The sequence below is a fragment of the Myotis myotis genome, unplaced genomic scaffold, assembly GCF_014108235.1.
Source record: "Myotis myotis isolate mMyoMyo1 unplaced genomic scaffold, mMyoMyo1.p scaffold_m19_p_3, whole genome shotgun sequence".
Classification (NCBI taxonomy): domain Eukaryota; kingdom Metazoa; phylum Chordata; class Mammalia; order Chiroptera; family Vespertilionidae; genus Myotis; species Myotis myotis.
Genome location: NW_023416335.1, coordinates 146,802,323 through 146,823,086, shown reverse-complemented (window position 1 = coordinate 146,823,086; position 20,764 = coordinate 146,802,323). Strand labels below are relative to the sequence as shown.

The 20,764-nt window shown below is 42.5% G+C and overlaps 1 long non-coding RNA gene across 1 annotated transcript; it reads left to right on the top strand.

The window, feature by feature from the left end:
* Positions 1–4,417: 4,417 nt before the first annotated feature.
* Positions 4,418–20,127, top strand: LOC118650147. Its single transcript, XR_004965883.1, has 3 exons — positions 4,418–4,468; positions 15,102–15,162; positions 20,003–20,127. It is a non-coding gene; the product is annotated as an uncharacterized LOC118650147 (long non-coding RNA).
* Positions 20,128–20,764: the final 637 nt, after the last annotated feature.

Below are 20,764 nucleotides of genomic sequence, written 5' to 3'. Positions count from 1 at the left end.
GTGTGCAGGCTGGTAGGTCACTGTAGGGACTTCTGTTTTTATTTTTATTTTTTAAATAAATCTTTATTGTTGAAAGTATTACATATGTCCCTCTTCCCCTCCCCCCCTTGGCCCCCGCCAGCCTGCCCCTGTCTCCTGCCCTAGGCCTTCGGACTTTTATTTTTACATTGTAAGACTTTAACTCAGAATGAGCAGGGACTCTACTAAAGAGTTTTGAGCAGAGGAGTGACATATTCTCTCTTATATTAGAACCAAATCACTCACAGCCTGTTGACTGTATGAGAGCAAGAGTGGAAACAGGGCCGAAACCGGTTTGGCTCAGTGGATAGAGCGTCGGCCTGCGGACTGAAGGGTCCCAGGTTCAATTCCGGTCAAGGGCATGTGCCTGGGTTGCGGGCACATCCCCAATGGGAGATGTGCAGGAGGCAGCTGGTCGATGTTTCTCTCTCATCAATGTTTCTAGCTCTCTATCTCTCTCCCTTCCTTTCTGTAAAAAATCAATAAATTATATTTAAAAAAAAAAAAGAGTGGAAACAGGGAAATCAGATAGAATGCAATCACAATGATCAAGAAAGAGACAATGCTGGCTTAGATCGGATTGTGATAGTGGGGTTGGTGGAAAGTAGTCAGTTAGTCAGTTTTGGGATAGAATTTAAGGGTAGAGTCAGTTAGAGTTGCTATACATTAGATGTGGTTTATACAGGGGGGGGGAAAGACGAGTTAGATCACTACAACCATCAAGAGAGAGAAATCTGTAAGTGGGGCAGGTTGTTGAATATTGGAGTCTGGAGATCAGGGATGAAGTTAGGGCTGGAGATGTAAATGTGGCAGTTTTTGGCATTCAGATGGTATTGAAAGCCAAAGTCTGGATGAAATCACCAAGAAAGTGAGTGTGGATAGAGAGGAGGTCCAAGGATTGGGCCTTTCAGCATTCTCACATCAATTTTTAAGGAGAAAAAAGAGGATTCAGCAGAGGAGAGCAAGATGGATGATCAGGGGCAGGAGGAAAACCTAAATGTCAAATTCTGGAAACAAAACGAAGAAAGTGTGTCAAGGAGGAGGTAAGTATCAGCTATGTCAAATGCTGCCCAGAACTCAAGTAGGATGGGGACTAAGAATTGATCATTGGATTTAACAACATGAAGATCTTTGGTGATTTTGCTAACAAATGCTTTGTTGGAGTGGTAGGGAAATCCAGACTGGAATAGATTTAGATATGAATGAGTACATTTTATTTACTATGTATACATTATATTTTAATAAAGTTGATTGAAAAGCACAAAAAGAGGGAAGGTGTGAAATAGGAAAACCAAAACTTAGAAATAACACAAGGCCTTCCGTGCTCACGGCTCATGTTCCCTTGTTCTGTGCCTGTGGGGTCATGAAAAACAAGAAAAGAAGAAAGAATTAGCGCAAATGTCCATCAACATTAAAATGGGTAAATAAATCATGGCCTATTTATCCAATATAATATTATAGACTAAGCAGGGGTCAGCAAGCTACAGTGTAAGAGTCGAATTCAGCACAGGCCCTATTTTTATACAGTTGCACTAGGACATAGCCACACCCATGTGTGTAAGTATTGTTGTGGCTGCTTTCATGGGCTACAGCAGCAGAGTTGAGTAGTTGTGCTAAACTCCTTCTGGCCCACAAAGCCTAAAGTATTTACTATCCAATACTCTAAGTTGCCAATCCCTGCATGGGAGTCATCAGGATGAGTGGATTATTGGTATTCAGAACAACATGGGCTAATTTCACAAATACAATGTTGAGGGAAAGAAGCCAGATGCAGAGTATACACTGTATGATTCTACTTGTATGAAGTTCAAAAACAGGAAAACTAATCTTGGTGCTAGAAATTACAATAATCGTTCCCTTAGTGTTAGTGACTGGGAGGGGTCAGGACATGAGCTTCTAGGGTGCTGATGATATTCTAATTCCTTTTTTTCTAGTTAACATCCACCACCATAGCTATCAAAATTTTTTTTCTTGTGATGAGGACTTTTAAGATATATTCTTTTAGAACTTTCAAATATGCAATACAGTGATATTCTAATCCTTGATCTGGGTGCTCATCAGCAAGATTGTTCACTTGGCCAAAATTAACTGAGAGTTGAGGATTTTGTGCAAAATGAAGTTTTATAAAAGTTAAAAATGGTAAGAGAGGAACTGGAGACAGAGGTTATAACAACTCTTTCATAAAGTTTTGTTACAAAGGAGAGGAAAGAGCCCTAACCAGTTTGGCTCAGTGAACTGAAAGGTCCCAGGTTCGATTCCGGTCAAGGGCATGTACCTTAGTTGCGGGCACATCCCCAGTAGGGGGTGTGCAGGAGGCAGCTGATCAATGTTTCTCTCTCATCAATGTTTCTAATTCTCTATCCCTCTCCCTTCCTCTCTGTAAAAAATCAATAAAATATATTAAAAAAAAAAAACAAGACAAAGGAGAGGGAAGAAATGAAGGGTAGTTCACAGATGAAGGAGGATTAAAGAAAGGGTTTTTTAAGCTGGGAGAAATAATAATAGTATATTTATACATTGATGGAAGGAGAATATGGAAGATTTCAGAAAGACGAGAATGCTAAAGTGATGTGAGAGGGGATGCAATGTGGCGTACACTTACAGGCACTGGCTTTGGATAAGAGCACAAGGAGTTAATCTATACTAATAACACAGTTTGGATAACTGAAGGCACCTACAACCTGGTGCCTATCTTTGTATGTAGTGGAAAAATCATTATTGGTTACCAAAGAATTCCTTTATGATCTTCCCTAAGCAGTTCGCTGTTGGGTACTTGGTGAACAATAATCTCACTAATAGTCAACATGTCACAGGTGCTTTCACACAGATCTCATTCAACACTCATCTTCTAATAAACATCACATATTTCCTGTCTTTCCGATGAGATGGTACCGTGCAACTCAGAGCAGCTAGTGGTAGCCTAAGGTCCCCATGACCAAGCCCTGATTGTAGCCAAGGTCTCTGTGTTCATTTGCTAGAGCCGCCTAATGAAGCACTGAGTGGCTTAACAACAGAAATGTATGGTCTTAACAGTTCTGGAAGCTAGAAGGGTGAGGTCAGGGTGTTGGCAGGGTTGGTTCCTTCGGAAGCTGGGAGAGAGACTCTGCTCCGTGCTTCTTCCCTAGTGTCTGGTGGTTTTCTTCATCTTCGCTGTTTCTTAATTTGTAGATGCCTCACCCTGATCCTCTGCCTTCACATTCACATGGTGTTCTCCCTGTGCGTGTATCTATTTGTTTCCAAATGTTCCCTTTATATAAAGACACCAGTTATATTGGATTAGAGGTTCACCCTATTGCAGTCTAACCTCATCATAATTTAGCTAATCACATCTATAATAACTCTATTTCTAAACAAGGTCACATTCTGAAGTACTGAGAATTAGAGTTCAACATATGCATTTGGGGTAAGGGGTCACAGGTCAATCCATGGACATCTTCTGATGCCACATTTAGTGTCAGCCTTAATGGCAGTAGATTAGGTCATTGTAGACCAGATAGGACTGAGGATCAATGGGATTGAAAAGGTCTTTTTTGTGCATCTCTCTGATGCCTGCCAGTCCTGTGAACCTGTTGTCTTTGATGTGATTCTGGTGAGACTGTTTTAGAAGTAGAACCTTGAAGAACAAGAGGTAAATACTGGGAAGGTGAAGAATGAAGGAATTTGCAAGGGGAAGAGTTACTCTAAGGTGGCATTTCACAGTTTGGTTCAGGATCATCTGTATTGAGTACATTTGTCTTTATTTTATTTTTTTTTTTTTTAGAGAGAGAGAAACATCGGTTTGGGGTTTTTTTGTTCCTCCTATTTATGCATTCACTGGTTCATTTTTGTATGTGCCCTGACTGGGAATTGAACCCACAACCTTGTAGTATCAGGACAATGCTCTAACCAACTGAGCTACCTGGCTAGGGCCATGCTTGTCTTTTATAAAGCAGCTTCTCAGGCCTCACCCCTGAGACTCTGATTAGGGAGGCCTGGAGCCTGGAAATCTGCAGTTTAGTGTGCCTTAAGGTGACTCGGATGCCACACTTTGACAAAGATTTCCCTAAAGAGCCAGTGATTAGTGGTTTAGGGAAATTGAAGCAACAAGACACTGGATTGGAGCCAGACTTGGCCTTGTCATCCAGAGAGAGTGGACAGAACCATAGACCCTCTGAGGTCTACACTGCAAGGGCTGGAGGAGACCATCAAGACCACCTCCTCATTTTCCAGAGGAGAAAATGGAGCCCAGCGATGGGGACACAAGGGCATTGTGAGCCCTTAAGAACAGAAAGAGAAGCAAAAACAGGACTTCGATATAATAAGAGGATTACCATGGATAAAATGAAAAGAGAGAAGAGAAATGTGAGGAGCTGGCCCTTAAGCCAGTGTCTAGACTACATAATGTCTCCTTTTCTTTATCAGATCACTGAAATTGTCAAGCTGCAGAGTGGGCCACTTCAGTAGTTTCGAGGTAGGCCTGGGTTCCGGAAACAGGCATTTGTCCATGGGATAAAGAATAGGCCTGTTTTTAGTGGTTATTTGTGGAAGTTCACTGCTTCTCGCGGCACTGCATTATCCTTAGCATACAAAGATAAAATAAGAACCCTAGAAAAACACTTTGAGTGTGTGACTAAATTGGTGACCTTCAATTAACACTGATTAGACATTAATAATTAGCCTTCCTGATAAAATTCTGAGTATAATCATCTATAGCTGCACAATTTCTTCTTTACTGTTCTTGCACCTTGTTGACCTCATTTCGTGTTCATAATAAACCCCGAAATAGGTATTATCCTCACTGGACAGACCTTTAAATATGAAAATCTGATCATGCCTTTCAGCCGTTTATCAACCTTCAGTGCTTCCTCACTGTCCAGCCATTGGCTTATTCATCCCCTCTTGGGGAAATATGTTCTAAGTTAACAGCCTAAAAGAAGAGAGTGCAATCTGTAGAAGGCTGTATGTAACAGCTTTATTAAAAAAACTGGAAACAACCCCAAACCCAGCAGAGCCTGCTCTGTCAATACACTGAATACTCTGGTGCCTACGTTTTTAAAAAAATATATTTATTTGTTGATTTTTAGAGAGAGGAAAGGAGAGAGACAGAGAAACATCAATATGTTGTTCCACTTATTTGTGCATTCATTGGTTGATTCTTGTATGTGCTCTGACTGGGTATCGAACCACAACCTTGGTATCTAGGATGATGCTCTAACCGACTGAGCTACCCAGCCAGGGCCTCTGTGCCAATTTTAACGGATAAGAATCCATTCTACACTGAGGCATGAGCGTGTGTCTAACTATGTGGATCTCAAGGAGGTAAATGTGGAATAAAAAATAACAAACAGGTCGAAACCGGTTTGGCTCAGTGGATAGAGCATCAGACTGCGGACTGGGGGGTCCCGGGTTCGATTCCGGTCAAGGGCATGTACCTGGGTTGCGGGCACATCCCCAGTAGGAGATGTGCAGGAGGCAGCTGATCGATGTTTCTCTCTCATCGATGTTTCTAACTCTCTATCTCTCTCCCTTCCTCTCTGTAAAAAATCAATAAAATATATTTTTTTAAAAAAATAACAAACAGGATAATGAGCACACTGATTTCAACTCTGTAAAAATATGCACTTATATACTGACAAAGACTAGACAAAAACTGATCAAATGTTTGGTGTTGTATGTAAATTAGATCTTCAGATTAAGTGTGACATAAAACATTTAATTGTGGAAAATAATGCCTTTGGGGTTTTCTTGTGGGGCCACTCACATAGGAATGTATACTGTGAAGAGTAAAGTAGACGTGGAACTTAGAACCTTAGGACCTCAGTACATCCAGGTGAGCTAAGGACACAGGGCAGGCTCTTGATGGGATGTAGTGTTTGGGTCAAGTCAAATGAGGCAGGGCACGGAAGCCTACCTCAGCCTTGCTTAGGATGCTCGTGTACGTGCAAATTTGGCCCGAGTCTGACCAGTTATTGCTGCCGCAGCAGTTCACGGCTAGAGAGGATTCACAGAGGAGGGAGGGAATTGCCCTATTAACTGAGAGAAAAACTGGTCGGACTCGATCAAGCAGAACATTAGTGTGTGATGTCAAACTGACCCTATGTACAATTTCAAAGAGGCCCAGGAGCAGTTCACCAAACCCTCTCCTCTTTATCCGTATTTGTCACGGTTGAAGGCATAAAAGCATGGTGCTGACGCTCACTATTAATGCACACAAATGGCCGAAGCTCCCGAACTTTAGTATCTATTCAAATATGTTCATGAATGTATTTTTAGGTTCGCTTTTAAGTTTTTCTCCCTTACCCCCAGCCGAAATCTTACCGCATTTGCCTTTTTAGTGCTTTTCAGTAGACAATGTAATCATTAATGGAGTCCTCTTTACGTTTACTGTTTCATTGTGTAGAGATTGATGGTCGGGAAAGATGTTGCCCTTCTAGATTTCTCCTGGTTTTCTGTCTTTGTCTGTCTGGATCCTCACTCTTGGCTTCTCCTGGCTTGATCAGGCCCAAGAAAAACTGGCCCTTGCATCCCAAACTCATGTGAATCTGATTTGTATCAGAAAATCAATTTAATCATTTACAATTGTAACAGCCAAGTGGGGCAATATATTTATGTTGGCCAGTTTGCAAGTTTTTCTTCCCACAGAGGAAACCAAACAAAGGTTAGAAGTCTGTTGCTGTGCAAGCATAAGTTATTGGTACAAGGACAGGGTCTGAGAGAGATTTATTTACAAATTGATCTACCTAGAATTCCCCGATTCCCTTTCCATATCTGCTCCTCCCTGCAGAAATCTAGAAGGCCAATCTTTCCTAACCATCAACTCACTCCTCATCTCTACACAGTGAAACAATAAACGTAAAGAGGAATTAACCTATTCTGTGAGCCTTCTCCTAGCCCTGAGCCTTTGGGAAAAATCAATCACTTGCCTGGCCAGGCCACCATAACTTTTATACCTCTGTTATAGCACCGAGCACCTTGTCATCTCATACTTCTCCATGTACCTGTGCCCCTGCTATTTTAATAACTGGGACAAAGACTCTCTTACTCACTTTTGTTTCCTCCTTCCTAGCACATAATAACTGCTCAGTTCAGGGTTGCAGAACAAATGAATGAATGGATGAATGAATGAATGAATGAGATGATGAAGTAAGGAAGGAACTTATTTCTCCATTTATCCTAATGACCTTTTCTAAGTCAGGTTCTATTAAAATAGATATAGATAGATATTAAGAGCAAGTGTGTGTGTGTGTGTGTGTGTGTGTGTGTGTGTGTGTGTGAGAGAGAGAGAGAGAGAGAGAGAGAGAGAGAGAGAGAGAGAGAGAAATTGTCCCTTAACTTTGAGACACCTGTTTAAACATGATACCATGGAGAACCAGCTGTAGGCAACACTCAATGCTTTACATTTTCACCCAGATGCATCTGCTTATTTGATCCATCTATATTCTTTTCTGACCTCACTTCAAGCCCTGGCTCACTGTTCGCCTGCCTCCTTATTTTAGTGAACAACTCAACCCCCTCCATGAGCATTTTTATTTGGATTCTCCTAACTCACCTGTTACCCATCTTCTCTACGAAACCTCTGCTAATCTTCAGGGCACTTTTTCTAAAAATATATATATATTATTGATTTTTTTATAGAGAGGAAGGGAGAGAGATAGAGAGTTAGAAACATCAATGAGAGAGAAACATCGATCAGCTGCCTCCTACACACCTCCTACTGGGGATGTGCCCACAACCAAGGTACATGCCCTTGACCGGAATCGAACCTGGGACCCTTCAGTCCTCAGGCAGCGCTCCAGCCACTGAGCCAAACCGGTTAGGGCCTTCAGGGCACTTTAGTTCCCTGCTTCTCAAAGGACCAGCCCCATCAGCATCACCTGGGAACTTGTTAGAAATGCAGAACCTCAGGTCACAGAACTACTGGATCAAAATCTGAATTTCAGCAAGACCCTGAATGGATTTGCACACACATTAAATGTGGAGAAGCTTTAAATCTTTCTGAACCCCTGCTCCTGGCTCATGGTTTTCCTCTCTATCTTGCCTTCTGTTATTCTCAAGAGGCAACATCCATTGTATTAGTTATCTATGAAATCGTCCCAACTTATCAGCTTAAAACAACATTTATTACTTCACAGTGTCTGTGCATCAGGAAACTTGTCTGGACCTTCCGGGTCAGGGTTGCTCATAAGGCTGCCATCAAGGTGTCGGCTGGGCCCAAGTCACCTGAAGCTGGGTGGGCAGGAGCTGCTCCAGGTTCACTCAGGTGGCTGTTGACAGGCCTGATGTCCTCCTGGCTGCTGGCCAGAGGCCCCTCTCAGTTCCTTGCCTGATTGGTCTCTCCGCAATATGGAAGCTGGCTTCACAGAGCAAACGGGACAAGCAAGAGAGGGCAAGCAAGATGGAAGCGGGAGTCTTTGGGAACATAATCTCAGAAGAGACAGCCCATCGTTTTGCCTTATTTATTTGTTACAAGTAAGTCACTAGGCCCAGTCTACACTCAGGGGAGGGGATTGTACAAGGGTGTGAGTCACAGGAGGTGGGGATCGTTGGGGGCTATCTTATAGACTGTCTACTACACCCGTGTTCATCCTATATAATAAAGAGCTAATATGCAAATGGTCATCACGCCCTCACCCTGTCACACCATGAAAGCTCAGACATTCAACACTGGGGAGAGAGGAATGGGGACCAGCCAGGCGCGGTCTGGGAGAGGGACAAGCCGCCCGCTCCAAGGTCCCAGGTGCCAGCGGCTGTGCCTGTGCCTGTGGCCTGGGAGAGGGACAAGCTTCCCGCCCCGCTGTCCCGGGTGCCAGCAGCTGTGGCCCGGGCGAAGCCGCCTGCCCATGGTCCCCTGTGGCTGCGGCCGGCCCCGGGCGAAGGTGGCCCGGGTCTTGGGTGCCTGCGACTGGCTGGAGGAGGGAATCCTGGGTCCCAGGTGCGGGGCGAGGCAGAGGCAGTTAGGGGTGATCAGGCCAGCAGGGGAGCAGTTAGGGGCAATCAGGCCAGTAGGGGAGCATTTAGGGGCGATTAGGCAGGCAGGCAGAGGGGTTAGGGGTGATCAGGCAGGGAGGCAGGCGAATGGTTAGGAGCCAGTGGTCCTGGATTGTGAGGGACAGTCAGACATCCCCCGAGGGGTTCTGGATTGGAAAGGGTGCAGGCCGGGCTGAGGGACCCCCCCTCCCATGCACGAATTTTGTGCACTGGTCCTCTAGTCCAGTGGTCGGCAAACCGCGGCTAGCGAGCCACATGCGGCTCTTTGGCCCCTTGAGTGTGGTTCTTCCACAAAATACCATGTGCGGGTGCGCACATACAGTGCAAAGTTGACTTAAAACTTTAAGTAAAGTTTATTAAGTTAATTTTAGGGAACGTTGTGGAGTGAAAGAAGATGTAGTGTCGAGGATTGAGAAAGGTATGTTGAGATGGTTTGGACATACAGAGAGGATGAACGAAAAGAGATAGAGGAAACAAGTATACAAGACGAGTGTGGATGGGAGAGTGGGAAGGGGTCGACCTCAGGGAACGTACCTCAATCAGACTGAGGACGTTTTTAGCAAAGGCCAACTTAGGAGTACCCTAATTAAGTTAATAGCAATGTACCTACCTATATAGTTTAAGTTTAAAAAATTTGGCTCTCAAAAGAAATTTCAATCGTTGTACTGTTGATATTTAGCTCTGTTGACTAATGAGTTTGCCGACCACTGCTCTAGTTTATAATAATAATAAAAGCATAATATGCAAATTGACCATATGGCTGAATAGCAGAATGACCGACCGGATGACCACACTATGACACGCACTGGTGCCAGGCCAGCCAAGGCAGGTGTGATGTGTTTGGTCTGGGGGCCCCACAATCGCCCCACAGAGAGAGGCCCAGGCTACCCAGCTGGTGGTGCTGTGAGAGGGCACAGGCCAGGCTGAGGGACATCCCCGAGGGCTCCTGGACTGTGAGAGGGCACAGGCTGAGCTGAGGGACCCCATGAGTACACAAATTTCTTGCACCGGGCCTCTAGTCCTATATAATAAAAGGCTAATATGCAAATTGTCCCTTCAACCAGGAGTCCAGCCAGAGTTCAACCAGGAGGTAGGACCCACCCCCTAACTGCCCTCAGCCCCTCCCCTGGCCAGCCCCACCCTGGATCGACCCCACGCCCTGATTGGGGGCAGGCCGGCTGGCCAACCTTCCGTGTCCCCTTCCCCCGGCCGGCCCAGCCCGATCAGCCCCACCAGTGCATGAGTTCATGCACCAGGCCTCTAGTATTCATCTAATAACTTGGCTAACAGCGTCTTCTTCAGTTACATATCGCCTGGCCATGCCTGGGACCTCACCATCACTTGAAATTTTATATTCTCCAGACTTTCTCCCTCTGTGCTTCCTGACTTGACTACAGTTTATTTCCTCTACTTGTTCCACACCTTCACTCCCATTAATCCTTCCTTCACAGTTAACGACTTTCTATTCCTTTTAGCCTTTTTTGTTTTAATCTATTCATACCCTTCCAGTCTCACCCAAAGCCAGTTGTGAGCAAGCTCAATGTTTTATGTTATACCGGGGGCTTCCTATAAGTCGCTAGTTGCTAGTTCTAATTTAAAATCTAGAAACAGCCACAATCACCCATTTAATTTGTAGGATTATCACCTTTTCATCTTCCACTCTAGGGTAAACCTAGCATTCTGTGGTTTTCCTCCATTTCCAGATTTAAATATATGTATTTGTTTTTGGGGTTTTTTTTTTAATCCTTACCCGAGGATATTTTTTCCATTGATATTCAGACAGAGTGGAAGGGATGGGGAAGGAGGGAGAGAAAGAAACATCCATGTGAGGGAGACACATCGATTGGTTGCCTCCTGCGTGACCCGAAACCAAGGTACAGGTCATTGACCGGGAATTGAACCCCAAACCCTTCGGTCTGCAGGGTGATGCTCTAACCACTGAGACAAACTGGTCAGGGATGTATATATATATATTTCCATCAGCATTTATCCCTCCTATCATTTCCAGATTTTTGAACATCTCCAAAGGAAATCATAAAAATCATGCTGATTGGGTTCTCTATAAATGAATGCTATCTAACTTCATCTGGGTAACACTTCTCTTCAGCATTGCATTCCTGCAGAATTTATCCAGCATCATTTTCAGAACTTTCTCATTCTCAAATCCCCATCACTATTCTTCTTCTTCTTTTTTTTAAATTTAACTGATTTCAGAGAGGAAGAGAGAGGGAGAGAGAGATAGAAACATCAATGATGAGAGAGAATCATCAACTGGGTGTCTGCTGCACATCCCCCACTGGGGATCAAGCCCTCAACCCAGGCATGTGCCCTGACTGGGAACTGTGCATTTTACGACAACCTCCTGGTTCATAGGTCAATGCACAACCACTGATCCATGCCAGCTGGTCTCCCATCACTATTCTTTTTTTTTTTTTTTTTTTTTTTCAGAGAGGAAGGGAGAGGGAGAAAGAGATAGAAACATTAATGATGAAAGAGAATTATTGATTGCCTGCTTCCTGCACACCCCACACTGGGGATTGAACCCACAACCCAGGCATTTGCTCTTGACCGGAATCGAACCGGGACCCTTCAGTCTGTAGGCCGACACTCTATCCACTGAGCCAAACCAGCTAGGGCCCATCACTATTCTTGATCTAACCTTCTTAACCTTCCTCCACGAAAAGGCCATTCCCTATATTGCCTTTCTCCACTTTTTTCTTTTGTCTCCACTTTAGAATCCTCTCATCTCTTCACTCATTATTTTTTTGCCCCTCTTTTCTCAGAAATGGGTGCTGATCAGCATTTCTGGGTCTGAACTCTTCACCTGTCCTTATATTCTATCCTATCCCACTTGTTTGACTTGTTCAATCAGTTCTCCCTCTCTCTCCATATTGCCTCCTTTCAGCTTATAAACATATTCACAGTAAAAGCCACTAGATTCAGTTACCATCTCAGACTACTCCTTTATCACTTTCTTTCTACCACTAAGTTTACATTTAATTTTATTATAATTTCAAATATACAGAAAAGTCTAGTAACATAACAGGTACCAATATACTTGCATGTAGATTTAACAGTTTGCCTTATTTGCTTCATCTTTGTTTTCCTGAAGTATTTTAAATTAAATTATAGAAGAAATGACATTTAAAAAAAATAAACTTCACCTGTTTCTTTTGTTTTTTATTTTTATTTTCTTTTATTTTTTTGTTAATCCTTACCTGAGGATACTTTCCCATTGATTTTTTAGAGAGAATGGAAGGTAGGGGAGCCGATTTGGCTCAGTGGGTAGAGCATTGGTCTGCAGACCAAAGGGTCCTGGGTTTGATTCCAGTCAAGGACACGTGCCATGGTTGCAGGCCCCTCCCCGGCCTGGGCCCTGGTTCGGGGCTGGTGCAGGAGGCAACCAATCGATGTGTTTCTCTCACGTCGATGTTTCTCTCTGTCTTTTCCTTTCTCTTCCACTTTCCCTGAAAAGCAATGGAAAAATATCCTTGGGTGAAGATTAACAAAAAATAAAAATAAATTATTATTTCTTAATCCTCACCCAAGAACGTGTGTGTGTGTGTGTGTGTGTGTGTGTGTGTGTGTGTGTGTGTGTATTTAAAAAAAAATTAATTTTAGGGAGAGAGGAAGGGAGAGAGGGATGTTAATTGATTGCCTCCTGCACGAGCTCTGACCTTTCGCTGTGTGGGACTACACTCCAACCAACTGAGCCACACAGGCCAGGGCTTAATTCTCTTTTGACTTCAACAATGCTCCCTTCCCTCTTTATTATGTCACTGAGTTGTTGAACTGGGCCCATGGTCCCTATCTAATCTTTCACCTCTGGATTTGTCTGATTGTTTCTTTGTTTTATGTCATTTAACATGTTCATCCACCCCTCATTCCCTGTAAACTGGAGATTTCAATTTAAGTTAAACATTTTTGTCAGGAATATTCCTAGCTGATGCTGTGTACAGTTTAGTGATGCTAATATTAATTACTGAGTGAAGGAGGCAACAGCCAGTTCTCCCCAGTGTTGTTTTGTTTTTTTGTTTTTGTTTTTGTCACTTTCAATCAGCAAATAATCCCGGGTATGTGCCCTGACCAGGAATTGAAACCTGACCTCCTGGCTCATGGGTCGATGCTCAACCACCCAGCCATGCCGGCCGGGCATAGCACACTTACTTAATTTCCAAGTTGAACAGTTCTATAAATTATAACTATTGTTGCTGTGCATGTAACAAAACATGCTTATGATAGTAAAATGAATAGAAGTGCCCCGAAGAGCTACTTTTTAGTTCACTTGTAACTGTTGCTCTTGAATTGTGTCTGACACAATAAAATTTATAAAAATTTTAGCATGAAAAATAACATTTGTATCTGTCAAAAAGCATTCTCCGGGGAAGAGATAATGGTGGCTTGCACTAAGGTGATACTGAGGTGGTAAAAAGTGATTAGAGAAAATTAAAAGATAACTTGTGAGTAACTATGACTAGCTGAGGTCAGGGGGTATTTGCTGGTTAGTTACTGATTAATTTTGTTTTCCCACTTGAGAAGAACTTTCTCTAGTAATGTTAGGAGCTGAGAGTATGGATGGAGAAAACGAAGGTGACCAACCCATTGGTAGGGGGATTGGTATGGTTATAACAGTAAACAGGTAGAAATGACAACAGCTTGCGCTAGTGGCACCAGTGAATGGGAAGTGAGAAGTTTTCAGATTCTAGATTTATTTTGAAAGTAGAACTAATATGATTTGTTGATAAATTGGGCAAGAAATATGAGCAAAAGTAAGAAATCGGGGATGGCCCAGCCAGTGTGGCTCACTGGTTGAGTGTCGGTTGATTATGAACCAGGAGGTCATGGTTCCATTCCCTGTGAGGGCACATGCTCAGGTTGTGGGCTCGATCCCCAATGGGGGTTGTGCAGGAGGCAGTTGATCATTGATTCTTTCTCATCATTGATATTTCTATCTTTCTCTCCCTTCCCCTTCCTCTGTCTGAAATAAATAAAATAAAAAACATATTTAAAAATAAGTAAATGAGCCGAGACCGGTTTGGCTCAGTGGATAGAGCGTCGGCCTGCGGACTGAGGGGTCCCGGGTTCGATTCCGGTCAGGGGCATGTGCCTGGGTTGCGGGCATATCCCCGGTGGGGGATGTGCAGGAGGCAGCTGGTCGATGTTTCTCTCTCATCGATGTTTCTGACTCTCTATCTCTCTCCCTTCCTCTCTGTAAAAAATCAATAAAATATATTTTTAAAAAAAATAAATAAATAAAAAAATAAAAATAAGTAAATGAAAAGGAATATACACTTAAAAAAAGAAAAAAAGAAAGAAAGTCACATAGTCCAGCCCTACAATAGGACCAGGATGTATATTATGCACAGAAGAGGCACATCACAACAAATCCAAAGGGTGTGGGTACACAATACTCATAGAAGGAAGGAGCAAATAGTTGTAAACCATCATTTACTTTACCATAGAGTGTAGACATTGAAGAGAAGAAATTCAAAGACTGATATATTCCCATGTTCAGAGGTCAGGGAGATAGAGAAAACCAGCAAAGACTGAGAAGGACAAATAGTAAGATAGGGAGAAAAGTCAGGTTAGGAGTCAAGCAAAGCATTGCAAGAAGATAGGAGGGATCAACTGTGTCACATGTTGCTAATAGGTCAAACCAGATGAGGACAGAGATTGGCTATTAGGTTTAGCCTTGCGGAAATCTTTGGTGATCTTGACAAGAGAATTGATGACACGGTGTAGGGCAAAAACTTGATCAATGTGTTTCAAAAGAGAGTAGGAGAGAAGATAGAGATAGGGAGTGCAGCATACTGCTCTTTCTTTTTTTAAAAAAAATATTTTTATTGATTTCAGAGAGGAAAGGAGAGGGAGAGAGAGAGATAGAAATATCAATGACGAGAGAGAGTCTTTGATCTGCTGTCTCCTGCATATCCCCCCTGGGCATTGAGCCAGCAACCTGGGCATGTGCCCCGACCAGGAATCAAACCGTGACCTCCTGGTTCATAGGAGCAGACTGCTTTTTCAAGGACTGTTGCTAAAAGGTGGTGGAAGAAAATGCAGGAGTCACTGGAGGGAAAACTGAGGTCAATAGTCTTTTCTTTTTTTTTTTTTTTAAGATGGAAGAAATAAACCTGTGTTTTTAGGATGGTAGAAAAGATCCAGTGGAGCCCTGGCCAGGTAACTCAGTTGGTTAGAACGTCATCCCAATATGCTAAGGTTGCGGATTCCATCCCCTGTCAGGGCACATACAAGAGTCAGCCAGTGAATGCACAAATAAGTAGAACAACAAATCAATGTTTCTCTCTCACATCAATGTTTCTCCTCTCCCCTCCCCTCCCCTCCCCTCCCCTCCCCTCCCCTCCCCTCCCCTCCCTCCCCTCCTCCCTCTCTTCTCCTCTCCTCTCCTCTCCTCTCCTCTCCTCTCCTCTCCTCTCCTCTTTTCTGTCTCTCTGTCTCCCCACCCCCCCTTCCTCCCTCTAAGCATGTCCTCAGGTGAGGATTGAAAAACAACATGCCTGGCCGGTGTGGTTCAGTGGTTGAGCGTTGACCTATGAACCAGGAGGTCATGGTTCGATTCCTGGTCAGGGCACATGCCTGGGTTGTAGACTTGATCCTTGGTGGGGGGTGTGCAGGAGACAACCAATCACTAATACTCTCTCATGATTGATGTTTCTGTCTCTCCCTCTACCTTCCTCTCTGAAATAATGTATATATAAAAAATAAAAAATAAAACGAAACACCAACAAAAAAGCACAGTTGTAAGCCTGAAATTTATATAGTGTGATTAACCAATGTGACTCCAATAAAGTTAACACAATTTTTAAATTATTGAGCATCACAGAGAGTGTGATACTTAATATTGACATTATGGAAGAGTTGCAGTTATAGGTAATGACAAGATTCCGAGCATTGATACCCGCTATCTATTATTGTTGCCATTAGTGGCACTGATAATGGGCTAAGGAAATGAAATTTAAATTATATTTAATTTTAATACATTTTAAATGAAAAAGCAACATGATGCTAGTAACTGCCATATGGAACAGTGCAGTTCTAGAGACATGACCATGTTAGTGAGTGGCTAAGATGGAAGTCAACATTATTGGAAAAAAGAAGGACAAAAACTTTAGAAGTTAGGTGAGTGAAAGGACCCTATCAGTAAGTGGGTATTGACGTTAGCAAGAATTATGGTGAGAATAGTATTGGAATGACTGAATTACCAGCTGAAATCTTAAAGGAAAGAGAAATCTCAGGGTAGGAGGATGGGTATAGCAAAGAGCAAAGTGATGTATATAATCAGATAACGTTAATCAAGACAGAGAGTGTTAGAAGAAATGAGAAAGTTTAGAAACAGCGATGTAAGGAGGATGCCTACCCCTTGTCTAGGTCCAGCGATGTAATATATGTTGTTATAATACCTTCTTTCATTGCAAAGAGAAGTTTGTGAATTGTCCTATCACTTATTTATGGTGCCTTTTGCAGAATAAAAATTCCGCTTTTTAAATTTGAAAAGTTTATGCCCTAGCTCAATCCCCAGTAGGGAGTGTGCAGGAGGCAGCCAATAGATGATCCTCTCTCATCATTGATGTTTCTACCTCTCTATCCCTTTTCCTTCCTCTCTCTCTCTCTCTCTAAAAAAAAAAAAAAAAAAAAAAAAAAAATCAATAAAAACATTTGGAAAAAAATTTTACATTTTTAGAAATCTTCTTGAACATTTTTGTTAAGCATTTTTAGAAATTAGGTTAAACATTTCTTTATCCACCTGAAACTTATTTTGTTACATTTTTAGCCAATCTGCAGAAAATTCTAAGAATATTAATCCTTTACCTGTCAAAACTGTCACCAATATTTTCTCCAGCTTTTTATTTGCCATTTAGACCGATCTTATCTTAATTTTTGACATGCAGAAGTTTTCATTTTTTTGTAGTTAAATTTACTCATCTTTAGTGACTTGCTTTTAAGCTTAGAAAGGGATCTCCCTATCCAGAGATTTAAACATGCTTACATTTTTTTCTCTCTCCCTCTCGTTCCTTCTGCTTCTCCTTTTTTTCTCCTCCTTCTCCTCCTTGTCTCAAGGCCAGCTTTAAGTAAAACGAGCCACTAAGCTACTCCAGTCACTTGGGTCTCTTGGGGATCCCGTAGACCAAGAAAAACGTGGGGCTGGGGTTGGGATGGATTTCTCTACAACACAACCCCCTCCCTCCCCCTCCTACGTAATAAGCAGTTCAGTGTCGAGCTCCCCAATAAGTGCATGTATGTCTGACAATTAATAAACTGCTGAAGTGAAAGGTGGCCTTTAGATACTCTGTATATGAATCTAGCCAGTTATACAGAGAGAATGAAAAAAAAAATATGGCCTGATTCTGATCAGATGCTGCTTGTTTCTCCTTACACCATGGGGTTCTGTTCTATGTCATTTCCTTTGATGTCAGTGGGAGCTCTGTGCAGGACGGCGAGGTGAACACCGGCCTCTATACATGAAGGTGAGAACTGCCATTACGATAAACTATTCGGCAGTGCGGTGGAGGGAACATTGGTTTAACACACTTGGTGGCTACCCTGCAGATCCCACTGTCTGTGAGAGCTTTGTTCACCCAGAGCAAACAAGAACGTTTTGAATCTTGACATACAAGGGCTCATTCAGCAGAGCATCCCCTGTTATGAGAGGAGGCACAGTGCTGAGCAGGCATTACAGTTTTTAGCCAGCACACTGAGGGCATTTCTCTCACATTCTCTCCATCTGTAAAGAGACTGTTTTCAAGACCCCAAAATGGTGTTCTATAGATTGGGGAGGTGTATAAATATTTTTACATGTTTGTACTCACATAGAATGGGGTGTGTGTGTGTGTGTGTGTGTGTGTGTGTGTGTGTGCGCGCGTGCGCGCGCGCGCACAAGCTACAGTCATTTCAAAGCTGCCAGGCCTTTTCAATATGGAGAGAAAGAATTCTTGACAAATTTTCGCTGAGGGTGCTACTTGGTGAAACGCAGACCTTATAACAGAAACAATGAGAGAAACTTGAACGTGGAAAAGGTATTGAAAATGAAGAGGCCTGTGTGTCTGCTTTCTATCTCGGGAGCATGTTGTTAATTAGCCCACAGAGACTTTCTCCTTGTCCCGCTTACAATGAGTTATGTACCATTTTTCAGAAACCCAAATCAAATGATGTTTTCAGGTTGTTACACTACAAATATTGGAATGAATAGAGGTCAAAGAGCAAATGGTTCAAATTTGGTGATTTTTTCCCCACCCACCACCCCCCCTTTTTTTTTTATCATCTTCTGACTTTTAAATAGCCATGTCCCCTTACTGATTCCTTCATATCATTCTGCTCCTGTCGCCACGCCCTTGCTTAAGCAGTAGCATTCACCCAGCTTCAAGGCCCCTCTCTTCCAAGGCCCCTCCCAGAGCAGGACGCCAGCATTCTGTATTTGTATTTTTTCCTATTGCAAAGCATGTGAGTGGAGCAAACTTCTTCTCCTTCTCCTCATCCTCCTTCCCCCTTCCTCCTCCTCCTTCTCTTCCTCTTCTTCTCCATCTTCCTTAAAATTTTGAATTCTTTTCCAGAAAACTTGTATTTACCTCTGCATATAAAATCCCCTTTCCATAATGCATCATCACGTGGCCAGCACGTAGACAATATTTAAAATCTTGGGATTGAATGAGATCATCAAGGGAGTAAACATAGTTGGAGGAGAGGAGAGGACTAACTTTGGAGCACTCCAAATTTAAGGGACTAGGGAGAAGAGAAAATATGTTTGAGAAATTATTCCATAATAGTACACCAGGAGCAGCAGCATTGGAAATAATAGTTCTATTTCAAGATAACAGTTATAAACTCATCTATTCTGTGTGAATATGCTCTAATTTATACAAGCAGTCCCTTACCAATAGCTTCGTACAACTGCTCCTCCTGTTCTCAGCTTATCCTCATTCCAAACCACTCTAAGTTAACCTCGGGTTAATTTTAGTTATCTGTGCCTGGCTAAACAGCAGAAAAATGGGTAAGTACAATATATTGCATTTATCGGATGAAATGCAGCACAATTATGATTTTTAATAAAATACTTGCAAAATAATGTTGAGTGAATAAAGCATAATCCCAATTTACACGCAAACATGTGTACACATGTGCGTGCACACACACAAACACACACAACCAGGAAAAAATTCTAAAGTTTATCCATCAAAAGTGTAACATTTCTGGGTGATAGGTTCCCAGGTGACTTATATATTTTTTATGCTTTCTGTGTTTTGTAAATTTCCTTCATGAAAAATAAATGGTTTTTCTAAAAGTGTACCTTAATTATGTTGCTTCACAGGCAGGAAACCAGCTTTGATTCTTTATTGCCTTTGAAGGTAATGCACAAATATCTTTTTTAAAAATATATATTTTTATTGATTTCAGAGAGAAAGGGAGAGGGAGAGAGAGAGAGAGAGAAAGAGAGAGAGAGAGAGAGAGAGAGAGAGAGAGAGAGAGAGAGAGAGAGAGAGAGAAACACCAATGATGAGAGAGAATCATTGATCGGCTGCCTCCTGCACGCCCCCTACTGGGGATCGAGCACACAACCCAGGCATGTGCCCCTGACTGGAATCAACCTGGGACCTTTCAGTCTGCGGGCGGATGCTCTATCCACTGAGCCCAACCAGACAGGGCAATGCCCAAATATCTTAATTTAGTGGTCAAGACCCTTTAGTCCAGAGGCCCAAACTCTTTGTTTTAGTAAAAGGGATTGCTCAGTGTCTTCTGGATGTCCTTCTATACTTCCTATTTCTATGCTTGTGTGAAAGCTGGGATCCTTTCATTTTCCTCCTTTCCCTATCATGTCTGCACATCTTTGGCGACACTGTTCAGATTCTACCTCTTACTTGGCCCTAAGACCATGAATAATGGAAGAGGTCTCCGAAAATTAGTGGCTCTGCTATTCATCCAGCATCGATCACAGGATGCTTTGTATTGTCGTCCTTTTTCTGTGAGTTCACAACTTATCTCCCTGACTGACATTTTTGTTTCTCAGCGCACAGGTTCTGTGACTGAGAGTCACAGTTGGTGGAGATTAAACAAGTATTGTATGACCATGCCAGACACTGGTACAAAGCTCTACATGCGTTGTCTTGGTATCCCCTGAGCCACTGTGTCTTGTTCACAGTAAGTGTGTAATAAACATTTGCAGTATTTTCTTTACATATATATTTGTATTTTCTTAGCGCATTGAGTTTATGGAAAGAATAACAACACTTCAGCAGTTATTTACTATCAGGGAAATATTGTAAAAACATGTAGTTTTGAACTATTGCTTAAGCATTCTTTCTTCCTTCACAAAAGGTCACTGGGCTTTTCTCCAGGGAATGTTCTCTTCTTACTGTCTCCTGAAATACAATGTAGCTTTACTTTTTCTTCCTTAGTCCCTGGCTCCCAGATATAATCTCCGCATGTGCTCTATCATAGGTGAAATACTTCCTGCCTTAGTGAAATCTAGCTCCCAAATGGATTTCTGTTGGTGTAGGGAGCAACTTGAGGGTTTTGCACTTGGCACCATTCAATTTCCTTGGCATCTCTCCATCGTCACCATTTAGAAAGCTCCTGGTCGGCAGGATCTCTCCCCATCATACACTCTGTGGCGATTAAAAAAAGGATTGTATTACATTGGCTTGAAAATGTGATGGAAAATGAAATTTGCTGTACCACGAAAGGGAGCTTTTAAAGCTCAAATTGTTCTAATAGGATCCTTATACGGAGATAACTCTTAGTGAAGTAAAATGGCAGATGTGGTGAAAGT